This window comes from Ceratotherium simum, chromosome 3, assembly GCF_057802395.1.
Source record: "Ceratotherium simum simum isolate JZ-2026a chromosome 3, ASM5780239v1, whole genome shotgun sequence".
Lineage (NCBI taxonomy): Eukaryota > Metazoa > Chordata > Mammalia > Perissodactyla > Rhinocerotidae > Ceratotherium > Ceratotherium simum.
In genome coordinates, this window is record NC_141902.1 from 86,936,773 (window position 1) to 86,963,718 (window position 26,946).

General features: G+C 44.8%; 1 long non-coding RNA gene across 3 annotated transcripts in view; it reads right to left on the reverse strand.

The window, feature by feature from the left end:
• Positions 1 to 455: 455 nt before the first annotated feature.
• The window catches only part of LOC147917676 (uncharacterized), a 136,022-nt gene continuing 109,531 nt past the window's right edge, over positions 456 to 26,946 (reverse strand). For all 3 annotated transcript variants that reach the window (XR_015551749.1, XR_015551750.1, XR_015551751.1), the window contains exon 4: positions 456 to 563. This is a non-coding gene — a long non-coding RNA (uncharacterized LOC147917676). The remainder of the gene's footprint in view (positions 564 to 26,946) is intronic.

The following is a 26,946-nucleotide window of genomic DNA, read 5'->3' on the forward strand; positions in this document are numbered from 1 at the left end:
GAGGCAGCTTCTATTGTATTCTCCAGTGGAAATCAGGGAGGGGAGAAATTAAACATGTGTTCTCAGATTGCTCTCTTACCCAAAAGTCCTGCTTATCGCATATAACCTTGGAAGTGTGGGAGGGATTCAAGAGCTGTGCACTTTCTGGTAAGGTGTCCTACTGTGCTAATCGAGATCTCTTTATTACTATAGGTTTCCCCAATATCTGAAAGCAGGGTGTTCCTATGAAATCTTTTGTAAACCAAAATGGCATAAAGAAAAAAAGCAATTACCATTAATTTATATGGGAAAAATTTTTGAGCATTCCCAGACCCAAAAAATAACCCACCAAATCATCCCAAATAAAACAAAAACATAAAATATCACTAACATATAGTGAAAGTAGGAATGATATAATACACAACCTATATAAAGTAGATATCACGTAGGTACATTGTTGTTTCACTTACCAGAATCGGGATGACAACGAGCACACTGGAAGGCTGAGAGGTGGTGGTGGTGATGATGGTACATTGGGCATAGGCTGAGTCGTTGGAGGTTAGGGTGATGGTGGGTACAGGAGACTGGCATGGAGGAGAGAGAGGAAGAGGGTCATCAGAGCAGGCAGATCACTAATGTCTACATGTATGTCTGCCTGTCTCAATGTCGAAGCTCAAGGTTCGTCTGCTGTGGCTGATGTAGCTGATGTGGAAGTCTTGAAATACAACAGTATGCTTGACTGCTTACCATCTATAACAGCTCGTTGCAAAACAAACGCTAAACATTATTTTGGCTTTGCACCTTTTTTCATAAAAGCAAAAATCCTCTTCAGATTTCTTATAGTTAGCAAAAACTGGTATTACTAATATAGGTCTTTCGTAAAAGTGAAGTGGCATAAAGCGAACTTTCAGAGAGCGGGAGAAACCTGTACTAGTAAGTACTAAGTATTGACTGCAGTGTCTGCCAGTGTGGGTACATGTGTTGGTTGTTTCATGTTTCTTGGCTTCATTTCAGTCAACTAGTCCCATCGATATGCAAACCCCCTGAAGCTACTATTGTGTGCTTTACCATATAGCTGGCATTGTTTATGCGTCAGGAACATTTATCCATCAATTTGTACCAACCAATTATTCATAGACCCAAGCATAAGCACTTGCTTTGGCAGTTTGGAAATCACATAAGTTTTTTCTGGATTTAGGGGACAAAACATTCTAGTCTACCATTGTGACCATCAGATGGGAAATGACTCATTTATCTACAGCAGCAAAATCATCAAAGAAATTTTAATAGGAAAAACATAAGCTTAGAAAAAATAGAAAATTTTGTTCTCCTTGCCCAACATAAAAACCAAACTTTCAATATTTATTAGTAGGTCCAACAGAACGATAGTCTGGGGCACAACTGGACTCAACTAGTTGTGGAAGGTTTAATTCTTTGTAGGCCAGCGTCAAAGAGGTGACCAGGAAACCAGGCTGGAATGAGCTCCAATCTGTGCACAAAACTCTAACCCAAATCACACACATCATGAAAATCAATAGATCATCAATGGAACTTTGATCTTTATCTCAAACTTCCACATCACTTGGAACCCAAATTCTAGACAAGTTTTAGAACTGGAACCCAGAACTGGACCCAGTCAGGCAGCCCTGACTTCACCAGTTCTGAGTCTAGCTTTGGAAATTAATTTCACCTCTATAACCTGATTGCTCATCACTGAAGTGTGCCTCTTACCACATACCTCACAGGTTTGTCGAGAAAATTAAGTGAGAGAACATTCTTGAAATCACTGACCACTATACTTGATACAGAGGACGCACTCAAAACAGGTTGCTATCATCGTCATAAGTGAAAAATTCTCACCTCAGGCCACTGTCTTCATCAAAAGACCAGATATATTATAGCTATTATGCTCTTCAATCTGCAGTATTTCCTATAAAAGTTGACTAGAAACCTGGCTTCCGTAGTGATGATGCCCAATGAGCCACCAACCTGTAAGAGGTGCATCACTTGCCATGGGTATTGACCAACAGAAGTGCACAGACCAGCTGCCAGACCAACCCGCTGGAGGCAAGCACAGGCTAGAGATGGCCACTCAGAGCCTGGGGGGAGGGCTTTGCCTCCACGTGCATGACACTGAGCTACGGGCTTGGGACTCAACTCAAAGAGAGTCCATGTCTTCAAAACAGCTAGCAAAAGCAATGGGACAAAGCAGCCAATGCCAAGTGCCATAAGAGAAGCACAAAAACGAGAGCCTTAGGCTTACTAAGTCCAGCACTTGGGCCAAGCCTTGATGATGGGCAAAATTTGAAGAAGTGCTGGAGGGGACAACACTGCAGACTGAAGAAAGGGGGCCACTTCCCTGTCCACCAGGAGAATTAAGAGGAAAAGACAGAGCTGACCCGAGCCCAGTGGGACCAAGCAACTCTGTGTAGGTGTGCTATCTGGGGACAGGATAGGGATGCGTGGGCACAAGCATTTCTGTGTCCTGTTCCTTCTATGGAACTTCAACTTTGCTTTTTGTCTCCTTACAACATAAATTTAGGAACACATTCAAAAGGAATTTTTCTCTGCTCACTGAGGGCTGAAAGGCAAGAGGTTGAAGATGCTCTAAAATGATGCTTCAGCTCTCGCAATTTTTATTTTCTATAAATTGAAACACAGGCCACAGAATCTTAATATTTGGCCTCCTAAGCTCCTGATTGAGGAACAATCATTAGACTGTGGATAATCTCCTCCATCACGGGCAGAGTCTCCGGGAGAGGTCATTCCAGAAACTGCCCCCAAGCTGGAACATCTGTGGCTCTCAGATATTTCACTCCTGGCTCAGCCTTCCTGCCTGTGCCAACCACTATGATTAAAAATGCATCCAAAGTCAACCTCAAACAACTGAACGTTCCTCGGCAACGTGGGGGGCATTTGGTGTTAGAGGGTGGTCACCCTGAGTCCTTGCAAACGTTGCCCCAGGTGCTCAGCAGCTGGCTGGAATGGCTCATGAAATTCTATCCTTCCAGCTCCCAACACACTGAGAAGTAACCAGGGAGGCCAACAGCCCTGTCCCACCTGTGGAAATTAATGGTGCCAGCTCAGCATATTGGCAGAGAAAAGAAATTTACACAGCAAACAAACCTGCTGAAAAATTGGAAATATTTGCTTAACACAAGCACATTGATTAAAGTCATTCCAAGATCAAATTACTCTCCCAGCCTAGGCAATTTCACCCCGGAGGGCAGCAGACTTGTATTGGCAGAGTATTGATGAAAAGCTCGTGCTATGTCTAGATGGACCATATTGGGGGTGTTAATCTCAGAAGTGGCTCATAATTTTTCTCCTACACCCAGAGTTTTCATCTGGAAGAGTTTAATTCCAACACAAACAGCAATAAGGAAATAAAATCATTGATGTATGTCTTTCCAATATCCGTCTTTGGTAGGAACTGTTCATTTCTATGGTCAATTAAAGCTCATCTTAAATAAAAAGTTAAGCTCGTTTCAAATAGTCTTCCAAGGTTACTTGGTTCTCAAATCCTCCACAGTTTCAAAGGAAAATAAAGGGCAGAGCTAAAGCCACTTCTTAACTACAAAAGCAAGCAAATTACCAAATAAATATGTTTAACATGAGAGTTACAACAAAGGAGAGAAATTAGCAATTCCAAGAAGGGGCCCTCACCTAGTACCTGAAGAGAAAGGCATTCAAGGGCTGGGCCAATGTCAGCAGGCTGCTTAGGACAGTTCTTCAGCTGTTTGAGGAGCTGGTTAAGCTCCCTCAGGGCCCCTGCAGCTACCCAGCTGAGACACTGATGCCTCATTACAACCTTGAAAATAACCCACGTTCAATTTGCCGCAGCATTTTAAATAATCCGAGAAGAGGCAACCTTTGCTTGATACACCTCTGCATCCTAAGGTCAGCTGTGATAAAACAAGACCATCTCAAACTCTGGCTCAGGTGGGCTTCTCTCGTAGCCCTCTCAGAGAGGAAGGAGCCCAAGACACCCGCTGGAAAACCAGGGAGGGCCTTCTCACGCCGTGTGCCCAAACATGCAATGGCTGCAAGGCCAAGGGCCTCAGGGTAGAAAGAGAAGGGTAGCAAGGAAGCAGGGGCTGGGGCGGGGTTGATGCAGCTGACTCCTAGCCTCTGCTGCCTGGCCTCCACCCAACAGGATTCTCGAGGCTGCCCACTACTCCCTGCAGGGCATTCGGACAACAGGCCAAATGCTATGCTGAGGCCTAGAACTGCCCTCCCTTCTTCACTCCCAAGTGTGAATCCCCAGGCCACAGAAGCATACAACTCTCCGCCTACTGAGGCCACCGTTAGGACTATCCTAGGACAGTCCGCACTTGCAGACCGGACACCCAAGTTACAGTGACAGTGAATTCTCTAAGAAGATACCCTCTTGGGCAAAGGACAAGCTCCCTACACCCTGCCAGAAATCATAGACTCCACGCTTCCCTCCCAACCACCTGCCTCGGAAGACCACAGGAACCCACCCTGCACATGCACACGAGAACAGGCGCTTAGCATTTGCAAAGGTTTTTGCTTATATTAGCTCATCAGGAACCCTGCGTGGGCATGGAATGGGAATGATGGGATGGAGGAGGTTGAACATATGGGGGTGGGGGAGAGATAGGGAACACCAGAGGAGGCAAAGGGAGGGAAGCCTCCACGTTTGAGCACCTAGGTTCCAGGTCGTGTTCTGGGTGTGCTTTTTCTTATCTCATTTAATCTCCACGTTACTCCTCTAGCCAGGGTTCTAACCATGGCTGCTCATTAGAATCACCTGGGGGACTTTTAAATACTACAGATGCTGAGCTCCAACCTATTTCAATTGAATCAGATAGAATCTCTAGAGGTAGGGCCCATGCATCCATGGTTTTTTGAAAAATCCCAGGAAATTTCACTGTGCAGCTAGGATTGAGAATCACCATGCCAAGGAAGCACTAAGCTCCTTTTCTGCTCTTGTATTATGAAATATCCCCCAAAGAAGCAAGGAAGAGCAGCCAGCACGGGGGGGCCTGGGGACCGCCCCCAAGGGGCCAGCCTCACTGCCTGGCGCCATCAGAGGCTCTTCCCCAGGCTCTAGACATGCTGAGATTGCAGTCAAGTGTCACCCAGAAGAACCTGGGATTTTTCTTGTGCATGATTCAATAAAAGACTGAATTGGAGTTAAATTTCGCTTTCTTAAACTCCTTAAATTCCTAAGATTGTTTCAGTCTTGAAAATATAGGCTCACATATCTTAGATTTCCAGCTTTCAGATGAGACTTTTTTCCTTTTTCACCAAGATGTGGAGCCACCGTGCAGGAGCTCACTCCTGATTTGAAGACGACATGTGGTAAGCAGCCTAATGTCATTCCGAAGAAAAGTTTTTTGGCTTAGGAAAAAGTGCGTGCTCTAGTTCCTGATCATTGATCTGCAAGTTTCCAATTTAAGTAGCAAATTGCTCCTGTTACCCAGGTGTTTTGTATCTTATATGAGCACTTAGATAGAAAACTCAATATTCCTTATGCTGACCAGGAAATGACAAGAAGAATAGCAGTTTAAATTTTGGATCATTTCTCTACTCGTTTTTTTTTTTTTAATATCGTTCTAAGAGGCCCTGGTTACAAATAGATCAGGGTAGTTTAAAAGATAATAATAACATTAATAGTGTCTTTTAATGCCTTTTACCCTAAGAAAAAGCTTGGTGCTCTCCCCAGCCATGTAATCAATCCTGATAATAATACCACCTGAGCCCAGGAGTACGCCAAGCTGGAGGAGTCCAGTTTACACCCTGGGAAATGGAGACCCTGAGGTTCACTCAGCTGTCAAGGATGGAACCAGGGCAAGAAACCAGCCTCCTCAGCAACCAAACAAGAGAGAGACAGCAGTGGACTTGGGTCAGGATTCTGGGCTTTCAAATTCCAGCTCTGACACTTGTTCAAATGTAAGACTGTGAGAAAAGCCATGTATTTCTCTCTGCTGGCCATCGTGTTCTCTTTCGTAAAAAGAACAGGTTGACGAGAGAGACTCTCAAGTGTCTTTTCCAGCGTGAACACCCTGTGGCCTGAGGACCCCAGGTCCAAAGAGTGATGGAGGCACTAGCCTCAGGGTCAGGCTGACCTGGGCTGGACTCCCAACTCGGCCACTTAGTGGCTGAATGACTCTGACCATCATTTTCATCCTCCCTGCATCTCAGTTCATCAACTGTAAAATTAAAACAAAAAACAGTTGCCGTCTCACAATGTTGTGGCCATTAATGAGTTAGTGTTCAGGAGCTGCTCAGCACAGAGCCTGGCGAGGTGAGTACGCTCCCCATAAGGTCTGCTCTTATTAACAACCTGTTGGGAAATGGGTCCAGCCAGCAGTCTTCCTCTGTTCTAACTAAACTACCTGGACCTTGTGTTGTCTTTGCGAGTTCACCTCTAAGGTATCTAGAAATCCTCTTGATTGCTCTTCAGTAACTCCCCTGGGCAGGACACAAAACCATCCAACCCGGCCCTGCACTCCTGACCGGTTAGGTCAGGCCACTCCAACTTCTAAGCGCAATCCTGCTGTACGGTGACCACAGCCCTAGACACACAGCTGAGGGTTGCCCCCAAGCCTGTTAATGCCCCTGTTGCTGCTCAGAGGTGTTGTCTGCCTTCCTTTCTCTCTCCCTCCACTTGCCCAAACCCTTCATTTTTACCCAACTGATACCTCATTTTCTTCCTCGTCCTTCCTTTATAGCTTCTGACCTTTTGTCCCCTTTTCCTACGAAGGGCCTCTCTTGCTCCCATAACTTGAGCTTAGCTCTTAGATGACACTAACTCCAGCTCTGCCAAGTAAATATTTTGCCCCAACCTTCAGAGCATCACACCCCAACACAGACTGTCACGCTCAGTCTCCTCCAAGTGTATCGTAGTTCCTTAAATAGGATCCGGCCAAAACCACCCCACAAAGCCTGAAGAGAGGGATGGGCAGTCCAGAATCGGGAGAGAGCCCTAGAGCCACTGCCTCCCAGAGTTGATGGGAAACATGAAACTACCTGGTCCAGCATCTCGTCTGATGATTGGGACCCTCCTACCATAGCTCTGCCAAGTTGTCCCTGTACTCTTTTTTGTTCATATCCAATAATAAGGAACTTTTTACCTATCGGTGGCAGTCCTTTCATCTTTAGGGAGCTCTGATCATTACAAATCCCTTCCTTAGACCATCTTCCTGTGGTTCCCTCCTCCGTAGAGTTAGTTTGTTGGATGAAGGATCTCAGTGTATCTCCTGGGGAGCCTGACCCCCCTTCTACATGTCAGCCCTTCACATGGAAACTATGTCTCTCACATGTGGGTATCACCCCAGTTGTCCCTTGATGTTTCACCACCATTGTTGCTTCAGGCCCTCATGCAGCTAGATAAGAACTCTGGATCCAGAGACACCAGCCTAGGTCCAAATGGAGGCCACTGCATCAAGAGAAATGTCTGATTCTGGGAAAGGGGTAGAACAAGCATGATCGGGAAGGTGCTATTTAAGGCTCAAATACCCCAAGATATTATGACATCACACCCACCAAAGGAGAGCTATGAAATAGCCGTAAAAAACAACAAAAAAAAAGCCTGTCCAAACAAACCCAGATGCCTCCTGCTCAGGAAAGGGAACACCCCAGGGTTAGGAGAAAGCAGTATGATTCCCTGGGGGTGTATGTTTCAATAACTTCTTCCCATTGCTCTCCCCTCCCTCCCTCCACCTACTTCTCTTGCTGTCAGTGCAGAAAGCAGAATCAATCACTTCAACCATCTGAGACCCAGATTCTAGACTGTTGCCAAGAGAAACTGCTGCCAACAAACGGGAAAGGGGAAGGTGGAGGTGTCAAGGATTCCATATCACAGAATGTGAGCGTGGGCAGGTGTGGTCATGATGAGAACAATTCGCTTATAACTGATAACAATATCCCTTCTGTTATCATGATGACTATCTAATACTACTCATATGCAGCATACAAGGTATAGAAGAGAAACACAGTCACACAGACTCACAGACATAAGCACATGTGTACACACACCCTTTTGCTCTATTCAAGGCTTAGAAAAGGGAAGGGAAGATGATGCATTGAGCAAAAATCTCAGCCCTCTGCTATGGACTTCACAGGTGTTACACACAACCCTGCATGGAGGCATCATCTATCTTATTTTACAAATAGGGAAACTGAGGCTCAGAGAAGTTAAGTAACACAGGTTTTACAGCTAGGCTACTTAGAGCCAAAATTCAAATCCTTGTCTGTCGAATCCCAAGCCTGGGCTTCTGTGCCTTCTACTCCTCTCTTGATGTCACCACAAAGCACCCTCCTGTGAAGAGGGAGCCCAGCGCACACCCATAATTCTATGCTTCAGTACATTTAGTCACCTCAGCTGATAAGTAATCACTGTTCTGACTGAGCCAACACACACACACAGAGGAAAAGAGATGAGCAGAGTCAGCAGAAGTTGATCTGGTTCCGTTTGTCACAACCCAAACTATTTTAGCATCACTGTAACAGGATATTCAACGCAATGCGTCCCTTTGTCTCAGCTTTTCAGTTTTGGCAGAGATCCCAAAGACTGAGAACATCAGTAGGTGCCATGTGCCCCTGTTATAAGGTCACATGGTAGGCTACGCATGCAAGGGCACAAAGAGACTTCTGCTGGGATGGGCTGGTCACCCCCTTCCACCTTTTAAAGAGCAGCGAGAGAGAGAGGATTTCTTTGGAGGAGTTGAGCAAGACTGTAAAGGTTCCCACCCTCCTCCACAGGAGAAGGGTCTGCGGGGTCTGTCCCTTCACCTCAAGCTGAATGGAAGCACTTCAAAAGTGTTAACACAGAGAATTTGGGGGGTAACAGGGATTGGGATCTGCTCCCACCTGGGGAAGCCTAAGGGTGAGAGGCTGTGGCTGATACTCCCTGCCTGGTGGCTCAGCATTGGGAGAAAGCTTTACTTCCACAAATGGCTGGAAAAGGTATTTATGTAAACATAAATAACATTTTTATGAGCAATAACTATATTTTCCAAAACAAGTAATTTAATGAGGGAAGAAATAATTTATTTTTCTAAATTTTCTTAATATCTGATCTAATAAAAGACAGTTGGATACTCACGTTAGCTTCTGCCTTCTATCTGCTGTAATGTACTATTTTGGTTGAAGTATATCAAGATATGTAGTTGGGAAAGGAAGGAAGATTTTAATAGTCTGCAGATAATTTTAGATATTCTTCTTTGATAATACACTAAAACTCAATAAGTGGTAGTTTCTTATAGGTTATTTGCAATGTGGAATCCAAAATTATATCAGTGAGCTTTTTGTACACTATTCCATAAAAATCCACTGGTCTATCTTGCACTTGCAATCGATCTTTACCCATGCATGATTTTGTGGCATCATTTATTAGTCATTTAGGAAATATTCACAGAGTTCTACCAATCTTCCAAATGTGGACATATTTCATTATATAGTATCAAAACAGTCACATTTGTTAATATCACTACCAATCTCCTCAGAAAAGTCTTTAAGTATTGGGAAGCTTTCAAGCTCACAATAGCGGATATAAGTTTTCCAAAATTCTAATTTTTGCCTGAAAGCTTGAGTGTTACCATTGCCAACACACACTGTCAGTCCTTTTCTTTGAAGTGACAAGCTCACTGTCTCCAATGCTGAGAAAGCAAGGAGGGAGGTGCTGGGATGGGAGGTAGGTGGTTAGCTTTTAGTCTCACAGACTCGATCCTGAAAATCTACCAAGTCCAGCGGCCGAGAGAGCCAAGCTGCAGCTGTCAGAGCCGGAATGGGAGTGAAGCCCTGTTTCAGACCCCTCACTCAGCAGCAGAGGGCAAACTCAGCCCATCCTGTGACCACCCGCCTGGGAAGCCAGAGACGAGATGCTGGACTTTCAGCTCCACACACTCAGGAGCTGCCTGCACCGACCACGCACCAGCTGGGTGAACTTCTCTGAGCCTCAGTTGTCTCATCTGAGAAACAGAATAACAGCAAGCTTCAACCACACTTGATTGTGCACCTGTTATCTTCCAGGCTCTGGCTGCCAGGAGTGAAGCAGCAAGACAAGTCTCGGCCTGGAAAAGATTCTGTTCTGGTGGCGAACTCAAGTGGGGCCCTGTGGTGAGAATAAAGGTGGGAAATAAGAGAACAAATGCAAACCTGGCTCCCAGGTGTGACCTCTTATTACTGAAGAGACTTGGGGCATCACCTAATCTCCTGGCCTCCATCTATCTGATGATTTCCCACCCCCAGAATCCCAATCATCATCAAATGACAGTCACACTGACGTGATACCTGACATTTCAGTTAGCTCACACAGAATTGTTATAGCTAAATAGAATATTTAAGAGTTCCTGAGCATCCCACCATGAGCACCCTTAGGGTCTGAGTATCACAGAGGATTCACAAAATCCTCATCCTTCAATATAGCAGATTTAAGATTTGAGGATTTTTAAACAAAACCCTCTTTCTCTGTCTCTCTCTCTTTCACGTACACACACCCTTTATGTCACCATTAAGGCTCCATTTGAGTGTCTTCAAGGAATTTTGGTCTCCTAGGAGTGCATTATAAAATGCAAATAACCCAGGAGGAGGTCACACCTAATGCCATCAACAGTTTACACTTGAGTTAACAATTAACTCTTTAGGAGAAGTTTACAGCTTGTAGGACATGAGAGCAGAACTCAGAGATCAACCCCCAACTCTCTCACCCAGGAAATGGGGCCCCCAACCAAATTAAGAAACTTGGGCCTAGAAAAAGGAAGTGCTTCCCCCATCATGCAGCCCACTGGCCGGAGAGTCATCAGCAGAGAAGCCGATCTGACTCTCACTACAGGCCTCCAAGGCTTCCTGTTCCTTTGGGCATAATCAAAGGCTTCCACAGCAGCACGAGGGTGGCTCCTGTCCAGAAAGGCCCGCTCTCCAGGCCGCAGACACCCCACATAATGGCTCTGCAGCTTAGGGAATTGTTCTAGAATCTGCCTCAAGTCCGCTCACTGCTGGTTCTCCAGAGTTCATGCCATGGCCTCCACTCTGGCCACTGCCCCTATGCCCTCCCCTTTAGCCTGCTTCTCCTCGACCATCTACTGGGCTCCCCATCTGACCTCCCCTCAGAGGCTGCCTTTCAGGTCCCCCTTTGCCTGTGTTGGGGAGGCCACACCTAAGATCTTCTGCTTAGGCCCAACTTCAGAGGGGCTTTTTGTCCAGTGAGACTAATTCAATAGCTGTTGTGATAAATGCACCTCACGTAGCACATGGGATGTGCCCAAGTGGGTGGTAAAATAGAAGAAAAGACATCTAGAAATCAAGGAAAGGGAGTGATGAGTGTTCTTGGGGCAGACCCTGAATCAGGCCCTGTTTGCAGGACAGCTCTTTGTGTGACCTCTTTAACCCCAAATCATCTGGTCCTACATCACGCTCCTCCAAGTCCCTCAGAGTAGCTTTGGGGAGGGCAGGGAGGGCTACCTAAACCAGCCGAAAACACACAGAAGGAGTCACACTGAAGACCAGACTTTCTGTTGTCACAAGTCACTGAAAACCCTTCAGTCATTCATCATCCCAATAATTCCCTCACTAGCAATGATACTTCAGTTTTGTATTTTCAATTTAAATGGTCACTTAAGAAAATTGAAGCACATGGAAAGTAAATATTAATGTGTTTATCAGAGCATAGACCAAGTACTCCAATCTTAAGATGAACTAGTGCTTACTACCGCCACGGGCCTGGCCCCTTACATGTATTATCCCATTGAATCTTCACAATCCCTACACTGCAAATGTGCACGCCAAACAGAACGCATCGATGCTCAAGTGAGCCCACTGGCCACCTGCGCAAGCATCACTAACATTCACAAAATTAATGCAATATAAAAAATGAGAATCCTAACATTGTCAGGGCTGGGAGAGACCTATGAGATCATCTAATCCAAACCACTTTCCGATGTGGAAGCTGCAGCCATGAGTGGTTTGTCTAACATCACACAAGCTGGTGAGAGCAGAGCTGGGACCAGAGCCTGCCCTCATGTCCTGCCCAGGCTGCCATCCTGAACGGATGGGACTCTCCAGCTGTGTCCACTTGGGCAATGCTGCTGCATTTTGTCAGATTACTGTCATCCTAGGAACGCTCAACACACCACTAAGGCCATTGTTCTTTATTTGGGGAGGGGACGGAACATGTCACAGACTTACTTAAGAGGACCCATAGCAGTCATTAGTTCCTTAACAGAAAAATACATACGCACATCCTCAAAGTTTCATACACAATTTGAGATGGTTCCCAGTGTCCCCTTCCCACTAGCCATGAAACTTTCAATCTCCACCAGCCATTTAGTAAACTCCTTGCCTACTGTATGAGAAAATCTGGGCATAACTATATAATGCCAGAGAAATTACAAATGCACAACTTTGTTGCTTGCTTCAGCTCACTCTGCCCTAACGCAGAAGTCTTGCTTACATTCTGTACTGAGTTGAATAGTGTCTCCCCAAATTTATGTCCACCTGGAACTTCAAAATGTGACTTTATTTAGAAATAGGGTCTTTGTAGATGTCATCAAGTTAAGATGAGGTCATACTGGATTTAGGGTGGACCCTAATCCAATGACTGGTGTCCTTATAAGAGGAGGGAAATCTGGACAGAGAACCGCACAGAGGGAAGACAGTGTGAACACACACACACACACACACACAGAGATGATGGCCGTGTGAAGATAGAGGCAGAGATTGGAGTTATGCTGTTGCAAGCCAAGGAACACCAAGGACTGCTGGCCACCGCTGGAAGTCAGAAGAGGCAAATAAGAATTCCCTAGACCCTTCTGAGGGAGCATGGCCCTGCCAACACCTTGATTTTGGATTTCTAGTCTACAGAACTGGGTAAGGATAAATTTTTTTGTTTTAAGCCACCCAGTGTGTGGCAATTTGTTATGGCAGGCCTAGGAAACTCATACCCATTCCTAACCTGTCTCTGCCCTAGGCTGTCTGCCCGCCATGTAACTGCCATCTTTGGGGAAAGTTGGTGCTTTTCAAGAGGGATCCAGGCACAGCCCCACAGTTTCAGATAGAAACTTCCTTTTCATAAGTAATTAAATCTAAATCTAGTCATAGACTCCCATCTCTGGAATTCAGCCGAATGTCTCATTAACAAATCTCTTCAACAAATATCCTTTCTTTTGTCCTAGTCTAGGATCCATGAGTAGAGATACATGGGGGTTTCAGGAAAATTTCCAAGCATAGCCTCATATATATATGTATAGTTCTCCGGTCATTGTCTCTTCATTGACCGGGGACTCATCCCCTCCCATCTCCACTTTGCCTGCTCCCTCCAGCTCCGCCAGCCCCTCCCTGCCAGCTCACCCCTCTCCTGAACCAAACCTTGGTCTGCTTCTTCTTTTTTCCCCAGCCCCGTTTGCTGATCAATCAATTCTGTCTCATTATAAAAATTTTCATCTGTAGAACCCATTTTTCCTTATTTATCTTTTACTTACTTTTTGTCTTCTAGGAATCAAGGGCACCTGCTCTAAACATGCACTTATTCTAGGAGAAGAGAATGATTTATCAAGTAAGTTTGCCACTTAAGCAGTTCAAGCAAAGGTGGGATGTCCCTTTATCTGGGTTGTTGACACAAGGAATTATAGGAAGTGCTGTTAACTGTCTCCCCAGCACCCCTTCCCCAAAGCCCCTCAGTGTGGGTGGGATTGATCTCAGCCCCAGGTCTGTGAGCAAGCCCTGGTTGGTCTAAACCCTAATTTACTGATCAGTGTAACCTCACCCCCAACACAATACTTAGTTCATAAATGGGCATGCGACCTAAGTTTGTCCAGTCACAGTGAAGTCTAGGATATAGATTCTATGAATAAAAGAAAGAAAGAATCCCTCTCTTCTGCTGGACATTAGCCAGAAAGCACACATTTCCCCCTCTATCTGCTCCTGGCCACCATCTTGAGACCGTGCAGGGAGTCAGCCTTAAGATGTAGCTAATGCCGTGGAAAGTAGCGGGGAGAGAAGGTCCTTGGTGTCACACTAAGCTTGTGGATCAAGCTTTGCTGGGCATCAACCCTATCTCTGGACTTTCCAATTACATGAAAATCCCCACTATCTTTTAAGCTAGTTTGATTTGGATTTTCTGTAGCTTACAGCAAAAAGCGTCTTAACTGATACAGAATTTCATGAATCCAGTAGGGATTCTGGATGGTCTTAGGTGACATCTAAGCATGCCACAAATCCTGAAACTTAAAACATGTTTCCGGGGAGATGAGGCATCAGGGGTGAATACACCTGAGCCCTAAAAAGTCTCTCTCTGTAACTCAGCATTGCTCTCACTACTAATGGCTCCTCTTGTGTGGACATTAAAGATCAACCAGCAGCAGAGTTTCCCAGTTTGTTGCTGTTTACAACAGAACAAGCTGGGGATATTCTGGTTTTTCCAACCACCACTGTACGTTTCAAGTTTGGCTGACTCTGGCCTGAAGACATGGTGGTACAAAGGTGCGTGCTCTCCCTTCCCCTCTCCCTCCTCCCAAACCCCCTTCCCATCCCCCACCCCATTCATTCTGTGAGTCTTCAAAGGGTTAAATGCTAAAGAAGCGGCTTTTAAGAACAGCTGGAAACAAAGTGTTGCCCCAGGCTGACAGCAACCAATAAAAGGTCGGGAGGTTGAAAGAATCATTTTCCATGGGAATAATTTTCTAAGGGAAATGGTAAAGTTAAGTCACCAGGTGGGACACATAAAGGACAGCCTTTCTTGGCTCTCAAGAAATGGATAATGTTTGACCTCAGATTTTGTCTCTCTCTGATTTACATAATGAACCCAAAACGTTGGTAACATTAAATGACTTTTTATGTAGAATGTTATATATATAGATATATATTCACCATACTTTTATTTTGCAAAATAGTGTTACCTCTTTGGGAATAAACATAGGAGAAGGGAGAAGGGAACATAAAATGTTCATGCTCTTTGACCTGGTAATCCCACTCTTGGGAATGCAACCCCAAGAAATATATTCAACAGGGAAAATCAGCTTTATGTGCAAGGCTGTTCACTGCAACATTATTTATGATAGAAAAAAAAGCCTAATGGTTTAGCAAAAGGGGGTGACTTAGTAAATTATTGCACATCAACATGAGAGAATATCATAGGCCATTAAAAATGCAAAGTAACAACATGAGCAATGTCACCTTAAAACAAGCAGACATAAAACAATATGCACGAGACAATTGTAACTAGGTTCTTCCATATCTTTAGTGTATAGAGACTGGAAAGTGTGGCAATAATGAAAAAGGTTCAATTGAGGCAGTAGAATCATGAGAGATCCTCTTCTTCTTGATTTTGTTTAATGTTAACTTCCTTTATCTGATTAAACGTAATTTTGTTGGGAAAATGAAAATGTTCATAAATTGTGGAAGTGGTTTAGTGTGTTCACAGAGGTGACAGCACACATCTGCGAAGATACTAAAAACCATTCAATTGTACACTTTTAATGGGAGAATTGTATGGTATGTGAATTATACCTCAATAAAGATTCTATAAAACGTAATTTTTTTAAAAAAAAATGTGAGCCACTGTGGATGAAGAGAGAAAAAGAGCTTTGTTTCCAATTTAGGTAGGCGTGCCATTCAACAGCTATTACAGGGCTTTTTAATAAATTCTCAGCAGAATTTATTAAGTTAGTGACAAATATGATCTTGGAACTTGTTTTAACCAAAACACACCCAGTGTGCTTAAGAAGACAGGATCCTACCTGGTCCCTCCTGAGATGAGACAGACACTAGTGGGAAAAATGTTCTGCAATCAGACAGATGGAGTCCCAATGTCAAATCAATAACTGAATCATACTATTGCTTTGTGCAGCTTACTTATTCTTTCTGAGCCTCTGTTTTTCCTTCCATAAAATGGACCCAATTCCACCTCTTGATAGAGCTGTTGTGAAAATTAAAATGCATCATGCATGTAAAGCATCTGAGACATACAAGATGTTCAGTAGCTGCTATATTTTTATTGGAATATAATATAGAGATACAACTGAACCAAGTTTTAAAATTACTTTGGATTTTGTTCAGGGGAAGGGGTCACCCTACAACAATGCTAGGTGGTTCTCCTTCCCATGAGGAACCTGGGGAGTTATCTGCATCTGTCTGTCTCTCAGAGCTGAGTCTGTCTGAACTACCCCCTGGGGAGGCTGAGGTATTTTCTAAGAGGCTGACGGCTGCTCTCAGTCACTGGTCACTCAGCCCCAACAACCTGACCCAACAGCAACCAGGTTTGTCCATGTGGCCCATCTCATGTCACCCAAGCCTGGAGAGGGCAAAAGAGAGCTTTAGCGGCAGGCTCCTGAGAAAATAGAAGGAAGTCAGCTAAACCAGTTTCCAATAGCCTTCTAAACTCCAATTGGAGGCTTTCACTCACAATGAAACTTACATCCTCCTAATGTGAGAATCCTGCAGCAAAATGACAATGATCATGGCTCTGGGGTCATCAAGTCTTGGGGCTGAATATTGTCTCCATCCCTTACAGCCTTCAGTCAAGTCTCAGATATTCACTATATCTGAGACATGGTTTTCTCCATTGGAAAATGGGACTTAACACTATCCAACTCACATTGTACAGAAGGTTAAATGAGACAAAACATAAACGTTATCTGACACATGGCAGATGCCCAATAATTGGTAATATTATCCCCTCTTTCCCATTATGCTTTAATTGTTGGGCTTCTCTTCTGCTAAGATAGGCTCATTCATCCTCTTCCTCATTCTCCTTCTCCTACTTCCCCAGCCCCACTCCCACCTTCTGATTTCTTCTCCCTCCCAAAGCAATAAGTCCCAGAACCTAAGCCTCCAAATGTCAGTCAGCACCAGCTTGGCCGTGGCATATGGCCCCGCACAATCTCCCCATGATCTCATCCAGTTGGACTGTTACTTTTATAGACTGGTATTAAGAAGCATAAGCCAGGGATTTTATATACATTGTCACGCTGGGTTTCTCAGGCCTGCAGTGCAGATGGAGCGTTCCTAGAATTTTATGGTACAACACATGGGCCTCTACCCTCCTCTTCAGACCTCAGAGCTCTCTAGCGCCCAGAGGGAAGCACTGGAGGGCTCCTTGCTCCATTCTGCACTCTCTCCTCCTTATTTACCAACAAAGCATTCCCCGCCCTAGACGCAGTCAGCAACAGCAGCCCTTGCTCTGAGAGAGAGAGAGCAGATCACCAGGGGAAACAGGGAAGGATGCATCTACCATAGGAGAGTCATTGGTTGAACAACCCATAAACTAGGAAGCGGAGCTGCGTATCCCTGACAAGCCATCCTGTTCCTCTCTGCCAGGGACTGTGAGCACAGCATGGAGGAGAGTGGGGAGGGCAAGGGCTCCTATCCCCCAACTTCCCATTGAGGGAAAAAGTAAGAATTTCACAACTGCTGGACATGTGATAAAATGGTCAAAACTGCGATAAATCATCTGTGTAAATTATGAGACATAAACCATGGTTTTTTGTTCTGTAATTATGTGATATATATATTTTTAAATATATTTTTATATATTTTATATATATTTCATTATATATATATATATATTTTTTTTTTTCTTTTTTCTTTCCTGAAGGTAGAAGAGAAAAGCAAAGAAAAGGTAAAAGCACTTTGGTCTAACACGAGGGAAGATGGACACTTCAGTAGCTCCACCATCTCCCCACCCACATATTCTCTCTCTCTCTCTCCTTTCTCTCTCTCTCTCATAGACTCACACTGCTTTTCTTCACTTATTACACGCATTTCTGACTCTCAGTCACTCAAAAATCTGCTGTCACCCCAGTTATGGCTTCTTTCTTGGTAACTGCAATGACTGGAAAACAATGTCAGCGTGATAGTCTCTCTCCTTCCTCCCTGGCAACCCCTGTGGCTTCACCTCTCACATGCCATCTTACCACTTCTCCCGCCCTGCTCCTTTGCTTCTCTCTTTCCTCCATCTGCCTCACCCCTCACCTGGTTGGGAATGTCCCTGGAAGAGAAGGGACAGGGTCACCAGTGTCCATACATGAGGAGCAACCACTGTACCCTCACACACAATAAATGGGTCCAAGGCCAGGACAAGCAAACAAGTCCCTCTTCCCTCTCAATATTGTGGTGATGACACATGTATGTGAGGAACACACCCCATCATGGCAGGCCCCAGAAGGGGCACACAGATACCTGTCAACTCTTTGCCTTTTCCCTCCCAGACCACACATGGCAGAACAACTTCAAAAAAATAAAGGACTGTGCCCAGCCTGAAGTTTCAAGGCCTCAGAGCACCTCGGAGAAAGAGAAGACAAATGTCCACAACTACATTCAGCATTTCAAAAATGCTGATAAAATCCACGCCTTGGCCCCTAGGAGGACTACACAGGCTGGCTAAACTGTCATATTTCTCTGCTTTGGCTCAACACGGTATTGACAAAATCTGGGATAACTGGCAAGCTAATACAGATCAGAGCCCTGGAGAGGACAAATGTATCTCTTATTAAAATAAAAAGTGAGGAAAATAATGAGGACTTAGCCAAATAGCATGTTCAGTGGAAAAAAATTCTTTCTAAATACAAGACTAATAGGCAAAGAATCTTGAATGAAATGGTCCTCGATAGAGAAATAACCAGGAATCTCTGAATTCAAGCTCATTCCAAAAGAAAAATTCCTTGGGAGCTGTCTTGGTCAAGGCCACTATAAAAACCCTGACCCTAAAGTGACAGACAACAGCTGCTATCAGCCTGAAACTCCTCCCTGGCTTCCCAGGAAATGATGCAGTATGGACATCTTCATGATTCACTGTCCCAAGCACTGGGGCATGGAAGAGTGACCATTGTTGCCTCTCGACCGAAATTGCCATAGGCCAAGGATGGCCACTGAGGATTTCCTCCTGTTGGATCAATCATCTCTAATGGGCTCCAAAATGAACAACACAGAGAAATAAACGGTCTGGAGCAGCATATAGCTTAAGACTGCAGAGGTGTGGCTGAAAAGGTAGCACTCTCTAGAACAGTGCTTGGAGTCTGGAAATGCATTTCTTCTGATAACCCACATAACTTTACCATCTTCCAAAATCTCCTGAAATCATGTCTCCTCCAAACACCCCAGATTAGTGATGATCATGGCAAGCAATTCTTTTGTACCTATCTCTTCCCAGAGATCACATGGAGCCCTGCATATAAAATATATCCTTGTCAATAACAATAGGCCATATTCAGCTACTATTTCCTACTCACATCTGATGGGCCAAGGCCCCCAGCCCCTTCCAACTATTTTAGGGAGACCCAAGAAGTGAATCACATGAGCTCCCACAAAAAAGCACATGATTGACCATGCTCTCACCTCTTCAGGAATGTCCGAGGGTGAGGCTACCACTGCCTGTCAGGCTGTGCCCTGTATCAGTGTATCTTGCCCTGTGCCCATTGACCACAGATGAGCCACTCCTTCCCAGTATTATTGCTTCCTGCACCATCACCTTGGACACCATCCCTACTGGGGACCACTAAGACTGATAGCCATTGCCTTCACTCCCATTGGGTAGAACTATCTCTACTGGACCCCTTCACATGGTCAGCAAGTTAAAAGAAAATATCCCTTCCTCTTTTTGTGCAAATGCTGCTGGAGGCATACCAAAGCAATACAGCTGTGCTCCAAAGATTACTGAGTTCTTTAGTGAAAACAGCTATTTCAGTCTCTACTCACAGCCCTCTGTCTCCAGAAGACCCAGGCATGGGTCCTTGGGAGTGCCGGACCATAGACAAATCCAAATGAGAGTCATTGGACCATGTACAATGTATTGGCTTTCTTCCAATGCCTGAAGCTTGGTAACGATGCCAAGCCCATTTCTCTGTTCCCTTGAACCCTTAGAAAGAGCTATTTTCTGGGATGTTCCTTAGTACCTCATTAAAAATTCTCCAGGAGGACCCTCAAGTGTGCTTAGACACTGCCATCTACTATCATCCCCATTTCATTTGAGGAAGGATACGTGATGACCAAAAAAGTAAACTAAGATACTGCCCTTCCCAAGAAAGGAGTGTGTGTGTGTGTGTGTGTGTGTGTGTGTGTGTGTGTGTGTGTGTTCCCTCCGTTCCTACAATCTAAGGTATAAGGGAAGCAAGGGTGAGGGGGCACGGCAAGGGTTTTGGCAGGCCTGGGCGATTTGATTCTTGGTGTATGCAGGAAATATGAATTTTGTGAGGAAAAAATGCATCAGAGGAAGTGTGTCATCAGAAATGGAAGTGTAGGGAGAGGTTAGGGTTAGTTTACTTCATTGGGTAACAGGCCAACCACCTATTCTGCTCATTTTGTCACAAACTAGAGAAAATATTATCACACACTGGAGAAATGTTTGTGCTGACAATCTTTTGGGAGTCACTGCACTGTGTGACTCCTCTTTCTTTATGTAACTCTAGGAATGGAGCCCACCTTTTTTGTGCCATTTACATGAATGAGAACATGTTGGCAACAAGTTGTCAGAGCTGACATAGAACCCAGACCTCAATTCTTGGAGGCAAGGGCTATTTCTGTGACACAGCCCTGTATGTATTCAATACCCCCAGGGCAATCCCTAGCCAGTTTCACATCATTTGTATAAATATCTCTGCCCTTCCACCCTAAAATGCACTGACCCTTGAAAGCCCATTGTTAAAGATGGCGCGAAGAAGAGTAAATTCAGAAGTTAGGTCCCTCATGCGGGCCAGCTAGGTGATTCCAATGGCTTCATACCTATCTCCCCATTACTCTATGATGACGGACAATTTCTGCCCTTCTCTCTCCTCCCCCTCTTCTGCTCCCTCACTCCTGGGTCCGTGGCAGACAACTGGTGAGTTTACCATTCCACTTTAGAGCTCAGTTTGGTAACCAGGGGATTGTTCACCTATGTCCCACATCCCAGAGAGTGCCACTAGGAGAACCATGTAGAAACCATGGTATGGGCTGAGAGTTTGTATCCCCCCAAAATTCACACGTATAAGCCCTAATTCCTAATGACATTGAATTAGGAGGTGGGGCCTTTGGGAGGTAATTAGAGTTAGATGAGGCTATAAAAGTGGGGCCCTCAGGATGGGATTAGTGCCTTCATAAGAAGAGGAAAAGGCCAGAACACGCTCTCTCTCCACCATGTGAGGACACAGCAAGAAGAAAGCCATCTGCGAGCCAAGAAGAGAGCCCTCACCTAGAACCTGACCATGCTGGTACTCTGATCTCAGACTTCCAGCCTCCAGGACTGTAAGAAAATGAATGTCTGCTATTTAAGTCACCTAGTCTATAGTATTTTGTTATAGCAGCCAGAGCTGATTAAGACACCATACAATAGCGAGCATAAACTCATTGTCATTCTGGACAAACAACCAAAACCCAGATCAACTTCAAGTTTAAAGAGCCACAAAAATGGCAACAACATTTTATAGCCATATCTTTTACCAGCCTGGTCCATTTTTAGCAGGGTCCCAACAATGGCTGAATCTCTCAGAAGCCTCTACTTAAAGGCTTTCAAAATCTTATTGTAAATTGATAGACTAAATTGATAGAAAAATAGGCTTTTCTTGTAGACCATTCTGCTGATTGTAACCAATAACAGTCTGAGTTTACTAGATCTTATTGGTACAAATACTTCCTAGTAACACGTACCTTGTACGAGACAGTAAGAGTGATGGTGCCATTGTCATGGCTGCCCTCCGTGATTCCTCCACTCCAGAGGCCTCTGGGACTCTGCATTGATACTGTTGTTCCAGAATTCACCAAAACTATTTGTTTCATTGATCACTTTTCCTCAGGAAGGCAAAATTTAAATTTAGTCTACTTGTTGAATTATTTACAGCCTGTGCCAATTTATGTCATGTTTCAATTGTTGACAAAGCTGGTTCTCTTTATGCCGTCGAGTACTTTGAGGGGTGATATCTAGTTTTTACTCCTTCCTTTAATATAACTAGCATTTCTCGAGTGTCTCCTATGTACCAACATGCCAGGCAATTTCCCTTCCTTTACTTCACTTAGTCCTCACAGCAACCCTGAGGAATCATCCTCCTTGTTTCTCAGATAAGGAAATGGAAGATAGAGAAGTAAAGTGAATTTCCTGAGGCTCCCCAGTTGGCACAGGAGGGAAATAGATCTACCTCCAAATTCTCTGTTCCTTTCACAACACCATGCAGCCACACTGAATGTTGTTTTAGAAAACTATATCATTTTGGAGGCAAGGTATTAATAAAATTGCTAAGTTGTTGTTGTTGTTTGTTTAGGGTAAGGACCTCACTATGTCCTGTGTGGTTCTTTTAGGCAAGAGCGTCATATGATGCCACGTACTATCAAGCTCTGAGAATGGATTTACAGATAGAAGATTGTCCTTACCACCCCCACATCCAATGCTGGTTAGAGTCTCTCCTTGTTGAAACCAGTGATGTAATTTTTACATCAGGAGAGAGGACAGTGAGCAAGGTGAAGGACCTTGCCCACTCAAGGGACGTCCCAGAGGTAACTGACAGCAGTTCTAAACTCGGAGGGCATCCATGAAGAACTCTACCAGAGAGTGCTCTCATTCAAAATTTGGTATCATTAGGATCTTAAGAGTAAGAGGGAATTGAGCACAACACTTCTTGGGAGATACACCTGGGGAGGTTTATAATAATACAGATTTTCAGGCCCCTCCTTCAGAGATGTTGATTCTGTGTGGGTCTTGGGGTCTAGGAGAAGGAGATCACCAACAAGCTCCCAAGGTGATTGGATGAGTAACTGGATTTGGGAACCCCTACCTGGGTCTCTCCAGCCTCCTGAGAACACAGAAATTCCAGCTCTGCTCTCACTAATATGTGCCCTTCAACTTGAATTCTTCCAAGAGCAGGAAGCTCATTATTTTGAGATAGCTCTGGTTATTAGGAAATTCTGTTTTTCCTACACAGTGCTCACATTTGCCTCAGGAAGTGAGTTCTACTAATTTAGAAAGAAAGGATAAGGCAAGGAATTGAAGATATATATCCCCTGGACCCCAAAAGGAGGGACATAATTGGAAGATCAAGCTGTTCCTGCTACTCTAATATCCTTCATTCCCTCTGTCAAGATGTCTAACACCTAATTACGATGAAATCCAGGGTTCCACCAGGACAAGTTTCGTGTTTATATCTCTGATAATGTGAATGTGTAGCCTCCCCAAATGAGCTAAAAAATCAAATCACCCAGATATCCTCCCTTACTGGATCAATTAGGAAAGCAGGACATAGTTGCTACTTCTTGCCAATTCTTGTCAGAAGAAGACAGACTCTGTTTGACTTTCTAAGGGGCGACAAGGACGACCAATGCCTGCCAGCCTGCATGTGCTGTAGAAGCTCTTCCTTAACAAGCAAACCCGAGAGAGGCTCTTGTCTCTGAACTAAGTCTCCTAAAAAGCTGTACTGGTCATCCACTCTTTGAAACCCTCGGGAAATCTTTCCATCCACTAATTTGACAGCCCCATGTGTGCCTGTTTTTTTTTGTTGTTATTGTTGTTGCTGTTTTTGTGAGGAGATCAGCCCTGTGCTAACATCTGTCAATCCTCCTCTTTTTTTGCTGAGGAAGACTGGCCCTGGGCTAACATCCGTGCCCATCTTCCTCCACTTTATATGGGACGCTGCCACAGCATGGCTTGCCAAGCAGTGCGTCGGTGCGCGCCCGGGATCTGAACCGGTGAACCCCGGGCCACCGCAGCGGAGCGCGCACCTAACTGCTTGCGCCACCTGGCCGGCCCCCACGTGTGCCTGTTTTTAACAAGACTTACTAATCTTTTCAAAGAGGTCTCCCGGCTCCTCAAGAAGGGGCTCCCCAACCCCACTCTACCCATCCCCACCATCCGACCACCCCCTGTTAATCCACAGCTGAGTTAACCGGGAACCCCAACACACTGTCTGGGCCCCAGATCTGAGAACGTCATGTCAATCGGTAAGAGAGGGAGGCACAGGGAGGTTCCTGTTGGACTGTTAGTTCCTGCCATGAAAAGTGATGGATGAGAAACCAGGAAGAGTTCCTGGCTGAACTGCTGAATGGAGTAAATATACAAACCGAAATACTCCAACATTCACAGGAAAGCTCTGCATGACATGAAACAAGCCAAAGGCAATGTATGGATAGTCTTAGCCAGCACACCTCCTTCCCTGGAGAAAAATACCGTCCTGCAACTCAGTGAATATGGAGGTGGCAGGAATGCAAACTCCTTCCAGGCCTCTGCTAATCTTGGGGGTGATTCTGGATCCTTCGCTAGTCAGGAAACTCCCACAGAGAAGCCAGAGCACAGGTTGCCAAGGGTCTGGAGGGAAAGATGGAAAGGGGATGACTGCCCCCTGGCACTCACCAGCAGACCATCAAGGGGAGTGCAGGGTAAGTGCATGGGGCACACTTCATCAGTGACTCACTCCAAGTTCAAGAGCAAGAGCCTACAGCGCTGTGGGGAGCCTGCCCAGAAGTTAAAGCAAGCAGAGGAGAGACAAGCGATCCGTAGACTGACACCTCTGGGGCATCTATTATGTACTGGACCCAGTGTTACCTAATTTCATTTTCTCCATCTGTAGGCAATATTATCCCCATTTTACAAATGAGGCAGATGAGGATAAGTTACCAGCCTAAGGTCATAAGGCTAGTAACTGAAGGATTGGAGATTAGAATACACATCCGTCTAAATCCAGAGAGCATTCACTGCAACAGCTCACCATTCTGCTCCAAGAGAAATGATGTTTTCCTTAAACTATGAGAAGTAAGGACTATTTCTTCTCCTTAGTCAGCAAGCCCAGCCCCCTCCCAGCCTGCACAGTCAGGCTGACCCTGTCCCCTCTCCTTCCCACTCCCAGGCCGACCACCAGGCCATCTTTTACTAGATCTCATCCCAAACACAATGCAGGGGCCCCCAATCTGGAAGAATAATCGCTGTTAATATACTATTGTTCACCAGTAATTGGCTTCCTTTGGGCTCCACCTTTTCTAAAGCCATGGGCAATTTCTCCCAGCTTCTACCTGCTTGAAGCTTTTGTTTGTCTTTAAAAGACACGACTTTCCAAAGAAATAATTAAGGCTTTCATGCCCCACACTTTTAACAAATATATTTTGACCTCGTTTCATCCCTTCTGGATGGAAGCAGTTTTCTGGCACCTTAAAGGGATTTCCATTCAATTATCCTCCAGAATCCTCTTTTCTCTTCTTCTTTCTTTCAGCACAAAAAGCTTCCCATTTGCCTCCAAAGGTGAAATTAGGTGCTTCCCCATTCAACACCAGGCCAAGTTTTAAATTGGATGAAATAATAACGCTTCTTTGAATTTCAGGGCAGCCTTCACAGAAGGAAATTAGAATCTGACCTACGAAGCAGCTCCATCATTTGCTGCCCTCTGTTCTCTCTGCTCTGGGGAAAGAGGCAAAGGCAGAGCCGGGACTCACACAAACACACAAAGACTTTTTCTAAAAAGTTTGTTCAGGAGTCAGGATAAAGGCAGGACGATTGACCCTCAGCTTCTGGCCCAAGTTGGCACTGGTCCTTACCTTTTCCTCACCCTCAGCCCCTGCATGTGGCCTGGAGGAAAACCTTCCCGAGTAGGACTAAAGAGTTATGAGTGCTGCCAAGTTGTGAGCATTTTCTTTTCAAAGAGCAGAATAAATTCAAAAGGAATGATGATTAAACTCAAACAGAATGGCTGGGGAAAAAATGAAATGAAATGATTGGGATTAACTTGACCTGAGCCTTTATCCTTTAACTTGAAACAGACAACTCCCTCCAAACATTGCACTGGAAGATGAACAGTCTCCTTACATTGTGCATGAAGCATCTAGATGCCTCCCCTCCATTCAGGACCACCTCATTCCACACACACACACACGCACACTCTCAAATCCTAGACATCCAAAGAACTACTTACAGGAGAAACCTGACCAATTGGCACCCTCTATAATTTGGAGCTATTTTAAATACCTCCTATGGGACAAATATCATCCATCTGCCTCCTGCAGCATGCCCGAAACATCTGTCATTTACTGTCATGCTGTAATGTCTTCACTCCTAAAGAAAAGTAGGGATGATGTAACAGAGTGACAGCACGTCTTCAGAATAACCTGTCAAATTTATAAGAAAATTGAGGGATTCACTTGTCTAATTAATCCAGTGTCACCTGGCAGAAGAAAGAGCCCAAACGACTTGCACAGAAAAGAGCAAGTTTTGACGAAGCTCTGGGAGAGGTGAGGCAAGGCAGGAGTGGGGAGGAGAAAGCTCACGGGAATCCTACCAGGGGTCAGGGGAGGGAGAGAACCAAAGAAGCAGAAACGAGCCAACAAAGGCAGCTTTTCCTGCTTCTCAATTGTGCCCAAGGCCAGTGTGGTTCTTATTCTGTCAAATCTCCTAAACCTGGTACGTCTAATGCTCCAAAACCCATCTATGTAAGAGCCTTTTTTGTTTTAGGCGCATATCTGTTCAAATGAGAAATATCCACTGATCTAAATGGGAGTCTCTGTGAGCTTCTTCCTTTGATGGACATATCGCCATTGTGCCTCTGAAGTTATGTTAATCTTCCCACATTGTCTAAATGGGGAAAAGGAAACATTTAAAATACAGGTTGCTCCAAAGTATACCAGAACATTTGGACCCACCAGGTACTCTCTGCCGAAAAAAAGGGGGGGAGGGATTCAGACCACTGCCCACCCAACCCAGAGGGAATTCCCTGGAATCAGGCTGTGCATACTGGCCTCCCGTATGGTGAAAATATGAAATTTCTCAGCTATTACCTTAACCAACTATCCTCAGAAAGTTAAAGCACAGATTGCAGGCCAACCCCAAGAGTTTCTGATTCAGTAGGTTTGAGGAGGCACCTGAAATTTTACATTTCTAATGAGTTCCCAGGTGATGCTGGCACTGCTGGTCCAGGGGCCCTCTGTAAATTTCTTCACTGGTGAGATGCCTGACCCATGCAGTCAATCAAACTTCAGTAACATGTCCTGAATTGGGGAATCAAAAGTTTACAGCCTGTGTTTTTTTCTTTTTCTGTCCCTGCCATCCAGATAAAGACTGTCACT